We start from the raw sequence: 9,604 nt of genomic DNA on the forward strand, positions 1-9,604 counted from the left end.
AAATATCTTTCACGTACGTTTCTTTAGGATGAATCTTGTTTGTGTTTCTTTGTTGGATGAACTTTGTTTTAGTTTTACTCTTGGAGCTAAAAAACTAAGTTTGAGATTGACTTCACAGAACCTTGCTTCGTATTTCGTTCTCAAACCTTTTGTTGCTATAAGGTCTAATGTTAAGGACGACATCCTTTACTTTATGGCATAAGCACTTGGATCATATTTTCTGGGGAAAGGGTTGAGAAATTAATCAAAGTAAATATTCTACATTTCTTAAAGTTTGATGATTCAGGTACTTATGTGGATTGCATTAGAAGCAAATTTACTAAAACCAAAAGTTACAACTAGCATTTCCGAACCCTTAAAAATTGAAATTAGTGGCTCCCAACTCCTATAATTTATGGTAATAATTTATTTATTACATTCATTGGCTCCCTAACTTTGATGTTATTTGTTCTTTTAACCAAATGACTTAGACTCATTGTTTTCAAGAGTCACTTTGAATAACATGAATATTGTGAGTTCTTTTGATGTCTTGTGAAAACTAAAATGACGCCAAGAAAGGAAAGTTTCTAAATCAATACATTATCAAAATAACACAAGAGTAGTTTCGACAAGAGACGGGAACATGGCATCATAGTTAAATTAAAACTAATGCCAAAAGACCAATCTGAAGGTTTAGAGTTTGTCAAAAATACTGCAGAAAAGCATGGAAATCAAAATGACATTTTTTTCATTAAAATTAAAAGCCAACTCATGGGCCAAGATACAGATGTCGAAATATGGGTACAACCATTTCAAATCAATTCAACACACTAGTTACAAAAATTATTTTCTGGCCCTAGATAGAAACCTAAAACCTTACGTCTTCCATGAAGCAGAAATGGACAAGAAACCGGGCGATTTTTAAATCAAGATGTTAGGTCTTCTACGATGACCTTTACAAGTCTCGTTGGAAGTACATGTAAACCTATATTCCAAACCTGTAGGTAAGGGCCTTGTCCAATAGAACCCCTAGAAGAAAGGGATAATGTCAACATTCATAAGGGCCCTTCCACAGTCAGCCAGCTATTTGCGATCAAAAAGATCTTTAAAGACGAGAAAGATCTCCTCCATCGAAAAACCACCGCTGGCCAATATCTTCAACATAAGGTCAAAATATTTGGCCCCGTTAGACCCATGGGCAGCTGCCTCTCTGAGAATAAGCCTTATATCCTTCATGTCTGGATGATCTCCTTGAAGAATCTAAGCTGCCATAGCCACGCTGTACACGGCATGGCCGCTGCGAGAGATTTGCTGCATGAATTTGCGTTTTCTCTCGCTAGGCCAATGGTCAGTAAGATACCACAAACAGTTTCATGGTAGATCTCTAAGTACGTCGCTCTCACGAGCCAGTCTCTAATGGTATTTAGAAGTCATCTCGAACCAGAGAAGGTTTTCATCTCCAAACGCTGCTATTTTCTTGATAATTACGAGTAAGAGGTCCTCTAGAAGGCTTTCTATTATTGCGGAAGTTGTTTTGTTCTTCGTTCACCGAAGGAAAATGAAAGGCCTTTATCAAGAATAAAAGTGGAATCACATAATGAACATGCAACTGAGCTTTATAAATAATGGGAAGTTGATTGGGAATGAAAATATTTCACTTCTTTCTATAACTGCCAAGTGGGCTAGAGGTTTATTGAGTTATTGGAGGAGTTAAGGGTCTTGGGAAAACCGATCTACGAGGAGGAGGTGCTATAATAATGAAGGAGTTGGAAAAACATGCGAACATGGAAATGAAAAGACATCGAGGGACACGTGGTGGCCCGCGAAATCCTGAGATCGTGTAGTGAAAGGAACCTTGAAATGACTACACTTGGAAGTCATGATTAGCATGACATCATGCTTTGAAATACTTAAAGTTTCTCAAAAATAGCAATTATCTCCTTCTAATTTGTTCAGTCGAAAATAGTAATTTTGGGGGGTAATTTGTTAACTGGAATTTTCACCAGCCTCATTTAATGTGGTCAACATTAGTTGACTTTTCTTCAACTTAAGGAGTTTCGACGAAATGTTGGACTTAGCATGAAATGGTCTAAAAGCCTTAAGGTTCGACAAGACACGAGTCAAGAATACAAAACCGTCGAAGTCAAGCAACCTTCGTTGAGGCAGGAAGATTCGAATTGAAAAGAGAAGCGGTTTCCTCAATGGAGAACGTGGGAGACAAGTGGTTGTCTACATGGAAGAAGTGTTGATCGTGGGATTTTACTTGTTCCAGTTATTTTCTATGTATAAGTAGTAGTTTTCCATAGGGAAAACGGGTCGCGAATCACCTATACAGAATTCTAAAAACACTTGATGTACCGACGCGAGAGAAAAGAGTCATAAAGAATGTATGTAAAGGACTTGTCGAACCACCTTTATTTTAATGCATACTTTATTTTTCCTTTAAGTTTCTGCAATTTAAAACTTAATGCCTTTTCTTTGCTTTTAAAAACCCTTTTCCTGTCGAAAGATGCCATACGGTTTCGTCATGTTCGTAAAGAAACCTACGAACTCGATGAATGCTTGAAAAACAAAATGCACAACACGTCTAAGGATTTCTAGTTTGATCCTGCTTGTAATAACCAAAACCATCCCCGTAGTTTACCAAAAACACCGGTAAACACATAGCCATTCAATTATTTGAAGATTTTTTAAGATTCTATATTTTGGATGAGAAAGGTATTAAATATATTGTCAATATTGCGATAATTCCAAACTTGGACGAATAAATATCTTAGTAATAATCCTTTTTTTTTAAGCAGCTAAATTAACCCACCTAAATTGGCATTTGAGGGAATCGAACCCGATACCTTTAGGAGGAACACACTCTTAGTAATAATCCTTTTATTATCATTAGAACAAATAATTTACACTTAGAAGAAAGAAATGAACCGGTGAACTAACATAAATGACCTTGTTCGAAAATTCATAAGCGTGACAATATTATGATATAAAATTGAAGTTATATGTGGTAGCACTGTAAATATAATGTCATATGCTTAAATCAAAGGCATGGTGTGATAAAGAAAAATACAATTATTGGAATCCAAGACAATAACTAAATGGTAACTATAAAATATTTTATCAAAATAAATATTTCATATTTATTTTTGCTAGCGTAAGAACCCACGCTTCAATGGTGTAATTGTAATATCTTGAGTATGATACTCATGCTATCCGTAGGACAATCTATACGATTTACATTTGCCATTAAGGCACCTATACCTTATATTCCGAGTATCTGGTGGGCAATCATCATCAGTTCTACAAACAACATATCCTATAATGATAGAAAATAATAAACTAATGTTATAAAAATGAAATAAAGATTATATATGAACTACAAACTAAAGAATAAAATTTTAAAAGGATGGAAAAAAACATTACCCTCAACATTTTTCGCAACAAGAAATTGGAAGATAAATAAAATTATAGCATACACAAGCTTATGAGCCATATCTTTCTCTCTTTACATACAAGAAATACAATTTATTTTATCACTTTATAGTGTATAATCTTTACATACAACAAATATGACTTATTTGATTACTTTATAGGGTATAAACTTCATGGTGTGTTAATGAAAAAGTAATTATTTTTACCTCTTAAGAACTTTAAAAGTCCCTCCCTAAATTTAGAATTATTATTAAGTGTCTCTTAAGAAGAACAATGTGTTATATTTATCCATTTACCACACTTAATAAAGGTGTACCGTAAAAAACTTGCTAATCATTAGAATTTAATATTTTGGTAATTAACCTTATTATTTTCGATGATCGGAAGGGGAAATTTAAAAAATAATAATGCATAATTTAATCGTATTGCAGAATTTTGTATATATTAAAATCATTTAATCATATGGAATAGTATAAAAAAATTTAGTCGCATGAATTCATACACATTATCTTTCACATAAAGTCTTTTATTGGTATGTATATGTTGGAACAAAATTGGTTTGTACAATTCCTCTAAGGTTTTGATGATAACAAAGTATTAAAGAATAATTGGAAATGCTAATATATATGTTCAAGTGTGCAGGACGATAGATTAAAATTTAACAAGGTATGAAAATGTATATATGCATCATATGCACAAGAGAAGCTCAAAAACTTTTATAGAAGATCTGAAGAAAGGTCAACCAGAAGGCAACACCTTGGATTAGAAGAAATGTTGATACTCAGAAGCTGAAGACTCACATCAGACTCTAAAGAATCATCAGACTCAGAAGACTTTATTAGACATGGAAGACCTCAGGACTCAAAAGATCTTGAGGGACCCAGACTCCACGTCAGATTTGTCCACTTCTGTAGTTGTCTCTATCAAAGTCAGATAATACAGTTTGTCTTCTTGTGGCCACCTGTATAAACAAACAAATAATAATTCTTGTTTCTGCAAAGGAAATTCAAATGTCTAATCAACAGAACTATCCACATCAGGCAAAGGGCCAACGTTCTTGATTTAAAGCTTCTCAATGACTCTAATTACGCTAGAATTTGTTCTCCAAGGTCATTTAAATCCTTGCCTATATAAGGAGTTGAAACTCTGCTATTTATATTGTGCCATTAACTCTGTCAAAATCAAATAGCATAAAAACACTTAAGAATTTCTTATCAAAGTTTGTATCTTAGAAATTCTGAGTCGTTAGAATCTGGTCTGATTAGTTCAGTTTACACCTTTGATTGTATATCAAGTGTAAGAACATATCATGTTTATTTATAAACTTAGAAGTCTCTTGCATGCGTGCTTGAGCATTGGAAGTCTCTCAAAAGTGTGTTTGAGCATTTGAAAGTTTCTTGAAAGAGTCCTTGAGCATTTGTAATCTAGTGAGATTATAGTGAAATCTCTTGGAAGTGCAAGGGTACTGGACTACTCCTGCTTTGTGGGAGGAACCAGTATAAATTGCTTTGTGTCTGCGCTCTCTCTCTCTCTCTCTCTCTCTCTCTCTCTCATATCTTTGTGTTTGATATTTCCACTGCATACATACTCTGAGTCAGACTTTGAATACATAAAACAATGACAAGTTCTAAAACACTTACAAAAGTTTTTTTTTAAAGGGTTTTAAAAGCAAAGTAAAGGCAATAAGTTTAAATTTCATAAACTTAAAGGAAAGATAAAATACAATGCATTAAAAATAAAGGTGGTTCGACAAATCTATTACGTACATTCTTTATGACTATTTTTTCTCTCACGCCGGTACTTCGAGTGTTTTAGAATTTTGTATACGTGATTTGGAACTTGTTTTCCCTATGGAAAACTACTATTTATACATAAGAAAATAACTGAAAAAAGTATAATCCCACGATCAGCACTCCTTCCATGTAGACAACCGCTTGTCTCCCACGTTCTCCATTGAGGAAGCCGCTTCTCTTTGAAATTTGAATCTTCCAGCTTCAATGGAAGTTGCTTGACTTTGGACGGTTTTGCATCCATGACTCGTTTCTTGTCAAACCTTAGGGCTTTTAAACCCTTTCACGTCAAGTCCAACATCTCGTCGAAACTCCTTATGTTGAAGAAAAGACTTCAATTCCTGCAAGGATAAATGTAAACTAATGCTGACCATATTAAATGAAGCTGGTGAAATTACCAGCTAACAAATTACCCCCCTGAAATGCCATTTTTCGACTGAATCTATTCGAAGGAGAGAATTGGCATTTTTTAGAAACTCTTAGTATTTCAAAGCATGATGTCATGTTAATCATGACTTTCATTTTGAGGTTTCTTTCACTACACGATCTCAAGACTTCATGGGCCACCACTTCTGCAGTTGAAAATTTAATTGACCTTTCCATTTTGCCCCAAAACGCCACGTTTGTCTTGATATTTTTTCATGTTTGCACGTTTTTCTAACTCCTTCATCATTATGGCGCCTCCTTCATGTCGATTGGTTCCCCTCGAGATCTTATGACCTTCCACTAACTAGAAAGATTACATCCTTTATGGGTCGACTGAACCCATTTCTGTACAGGTGCCTTGGAATAGGGCACAAAAGTTTTCCCTTGACCATTTTTATTAACATAATTAGTGGTCAAAGAGTTATTGATAAAATGGATATAACTCTTGGTGAAAGAGAACATTGGTCTATGACAAGCAGACCAATTTTCTCATTTCTTGGATTCTGGAATAAGATTTTCAAGGCATTTTGTAGCCTTTTTGTCGAATACCAAACTACATCTGGGGCACAACATTACCTAAGAATTCTTCAATCTGCAACCACTGAGGAAATCAATCAGCTCCTCTTCAGCCATGGGATAAGCTGCTTTTGCCTTCTCATTAAACTGAGGTTCTAAAATGATTTCGTCACTATCTTTGGGGTTTCCAGAAACTTCTACAATCTGACATTCAACAACATCATCTTTTGCTTCAACATATAGCTTTTCAGAAGCGTCCACAATGGCTTCCACTACGTTACAACTAGCCACTTCAGTGTATATTGTGTCGACGTCTTTTTAAGGGATCGACATCCACTTGCATTTGAGGCTTTGTTTGTAAGTTCAGATTGTAACCTAAGAGGGGGGGTGAATTAGGTTTCTAGGAATATTGGTAAATTTTTCTTAGTTTAGCGTTGTTGAGAATTTTTCCGGTAAATAATGATGAAGCTATGAATGCGGAAAAATAAAAGAGTAAGGGAAGAAGAAATGACACAAGAGAGTTTATAGTGGTTCCCCTTTAAACCTTAGGGTCAGTCCACTCCCTTCACACCCCGCGAAGGAATTCACTATGTTAGAATCTTTGTTACAAACAATCTCACCCCAAGACCCCCTAACAATCTTTCTAACATAAACACAAGAAAGAAACCCTCTCTCTTGATTACAACACAAACACCAAACACTTTTGGTGGACTTTGAATATCCCCGAATCAAAGAACCTTTTACTACAATCACAAGATAGCACCCCACTATCTTTAACAATAATTCCCACCAACAATTGATGAGAATGTTACAAATGAATTGAAGAATAAAATTGTATGGCTGTATATCTTGATCAATATCACTTTAACAATATGGACTTAGTGCTCAGAATTTTTTTTAATAAATGTTAAAGTGTAAGCAAAGTTTTCCAAACAATTTGAGTGAAAGTTTGAAAGCAAGTGATATTGAAAATGTCAATTGAGATAATGAAAGTTGTTGTGTTAAAATTGTTTAGATTCTCAATTGAATTTATAGAGGCTAAAAGGATGTTAATGAAGCAATACTATCTTTCAAGATGGGTTACCAAAACATATTTGAATTAGTATAACATAATTGAAACAAATTAAACATATGGCCGTTGGAAAGTAAATCAAAGTCTTGGCCGTTGGAAATAATAGCCGTTATATAAAAAAATTTAAACTAGCCGAAATGTGCTTAAGGCTAAAGTTTGTATACATGCTAAATGAATTTTAAAAATATCTTGAATATTAAAGCATGTATACATAATCATGATTGTGAGTGTGTGATTTACTTTCATGAGTACTTTAGCATTGCTTCATATGATGACTTAGAAAAATATTTGTAATTATTTCCCGAGCATTCTAAGTTTTTCCATAAGTTAAGAATGATAAAATAAAAGACAAGTGTCATACTTACAAAGATATAACAATGAAGCCTAAGTCCCATTATCTTCATTCTTCAACTTGAGCCTCCATATAGTTTTTCTTCTTTTGTGATGTGAGTTTGTTATCATCAAAACCCAGCCAAGTCTAAGAAGGAAATCTTCTTCACATTGTTTTATCTCCAAACTTTAGCTTGCCTTCATTCAGAGCTCTTTGCACCAAGTCCTTGAAATGTACACAATATGAAGCCTTATCTCCCAAAAAATTATGATACTTACATTACCCTCTCTTTTTACGTTGCTCTAGTGGTGGAATTTTTAAACCATTAGATACCGCCATTTGACCATCAGCAACTATGGGATAAAAAATCTCATCGCATTTGGTTACATCGAACTTGTAAGTTTTGGGAGTGTATTTATCATTTTGTGTTTCGACAGGATTTCTCCCATCTGATGGCCTCAACACTTTGCATGTATAAGGAGTCCCAGGTTTTAATTCAGTAAAGTTAACCTCGTCATGTTTGACGTCTACACAAGCTATGTCGAATTCTTGGTCACTTTCATTTGAGTCAACGTAAGGAACTTTTTCTCTTCTAAATTTGTGAGTTGCTTTTTCAGCCCTCAGTCTTTCGACCTGTCGAACTTTATCGGTCAATTGGGCCATATCTCTCAAGTATTGAGTGTCTGATTTCTTCCTGATGGAATAATCTAGGCCACCAGCGGCCATTTTGGCTAACTCATGTTTAAGAGTAAAACACCTTGTCTTTATCAATTTGAATCTGTTCAAATAATCATCAGTAGACTCAGTTGTTCGTCTCCTAACACTCACTAATTCCTTTAGACTTATTTTAGATTGGCCCATGTAAAATTATTCATGAAATAACCTCTCTAATTGAGTCCAATGTCGAATGGAATGCAGTGTAAGCGTGGTGAACCACGTAAAGGCATTCTTTGTTAGAGAATTTGGGAAGAATTTTAATCTCAAATTCTCATTGTTTGCAATATCTCTAGCCTCTGTCAAATAATGTGTTATATGTTCGACGGTAGATTCACTAGTATTACCAGCAAACGTTGTGAACTTAAGAATTTTATAACCCATAGGAAGTTCAGTTTGTAGAACATATTCTGGCAAAGGAGATACAAAGTTTGGCCTACGTAAACCCACGTTTAAGCCATTCTGCGCCATGATATTTTCAACCAAATTGGCTATGTTATTATGTGCTCCGAAGTTTTGTTGTTGGATATTTCTAACAACTTCGTCTGCATCATGATTCCTATCCACCAAAATCACCTTTGGATGCGCTTGTACCATTGGTTCGATTGGTTGATGTCGAGGCACATGTTGATGTCTTTGAATGATAGGTTCGACAATTTGCACAGGTTGAGTATTTTGGATTTGAAGGATCCGTTCATAGACAGTTTGTGGTGGGGCGAAGAAATCTGCTATTCTACCCATTTGAGTGGCTAATGCTTGGTAACTTTGATTCGTATTTTGAATCAAAGGATTAAACACCATACCAATTTGTTGTGTTAACAAATTAACCATCTCATGATTACACTCATCCATTTGTTGCCTAAATAACATAATAGATTCTGTAGTTAAGGCTAGTGGAGCATTTTTGCAAAAAACGTAAGAACTTGAAGGACTATTCATATTAAATTGTGTAAATGGATTTGCATGGTCTGTTAATGCAAGATTGTTATGCAAATTTTCCATCATTGAAGTTTTCATACCGTATCGTTGGTCCTTAGTGAAGTTCTGCATATTTATAACCCTATCATCAAATCTAGCCCTAACTTGAGGATTAGGAGAAGTAGAGACACTTGTAGACACATGTACACCAACAATAAATGGTGGCACAAAGGTCCCCATTTCTGGTTTTGGTCATTGGAGCGGTTATAGTCGGAGCGGTTGTGGAACCGGTTACTCCCATTTCCGTCGAAACCGACATGGTCATGGTTACCCCCATGGCCATTGACACACTAGCACCCATTGAAGGGGCGGATGCCCGTGTAAATTGTGCTTGTGAAGAGGATTGTGATGATTGTGATGACA

General features: G+C 35.0%; 1 long non-coding RNA gene and 1 pseudogene across 1 annotated transcript; both read right to left on the bottom strand.

Annotated features, from left to right (window-relative positions):
• Positions 1-2,987: 2,987 nt before the first annotated feature.
• Positions 2,988-3,808, bottom strand: LOC146935705 (uncharacterized). Its single transcript, XR_015030331.1, has 2 exons — positions 3,406-3,808; positions 2,988-3,298 (listed from the first exon to the last, which is right to left on the bottom strand). It is a non-coding gene; the product is annotated as an uncharacterized LOC146935705 (long non-coding RNA).
• A 2,398-nt stretch (positions 3,809-6,206) lies between these two features.
• Positions 6,207-9,115, bottom strand: LOC146935706 (uncharacterized; annotated as a pseudogene).
• Positions 9,116-9,604: the final 489 nt, after the last annotated feature.

This window comes from Medicago sativa, chromosome 3, assembly GCF_051527215.1.
Source record: "Medicago sativa cultivar Bolivia chromosome 3, Bolivia_mono, whole genome shotgun sequence".
Lineage (NCBI taxonomy): Eukaryota > Viridiplantae > Streptophyta > Magnoliopsida > Fabales > Fabaceae > Medicago > Medicago sativa.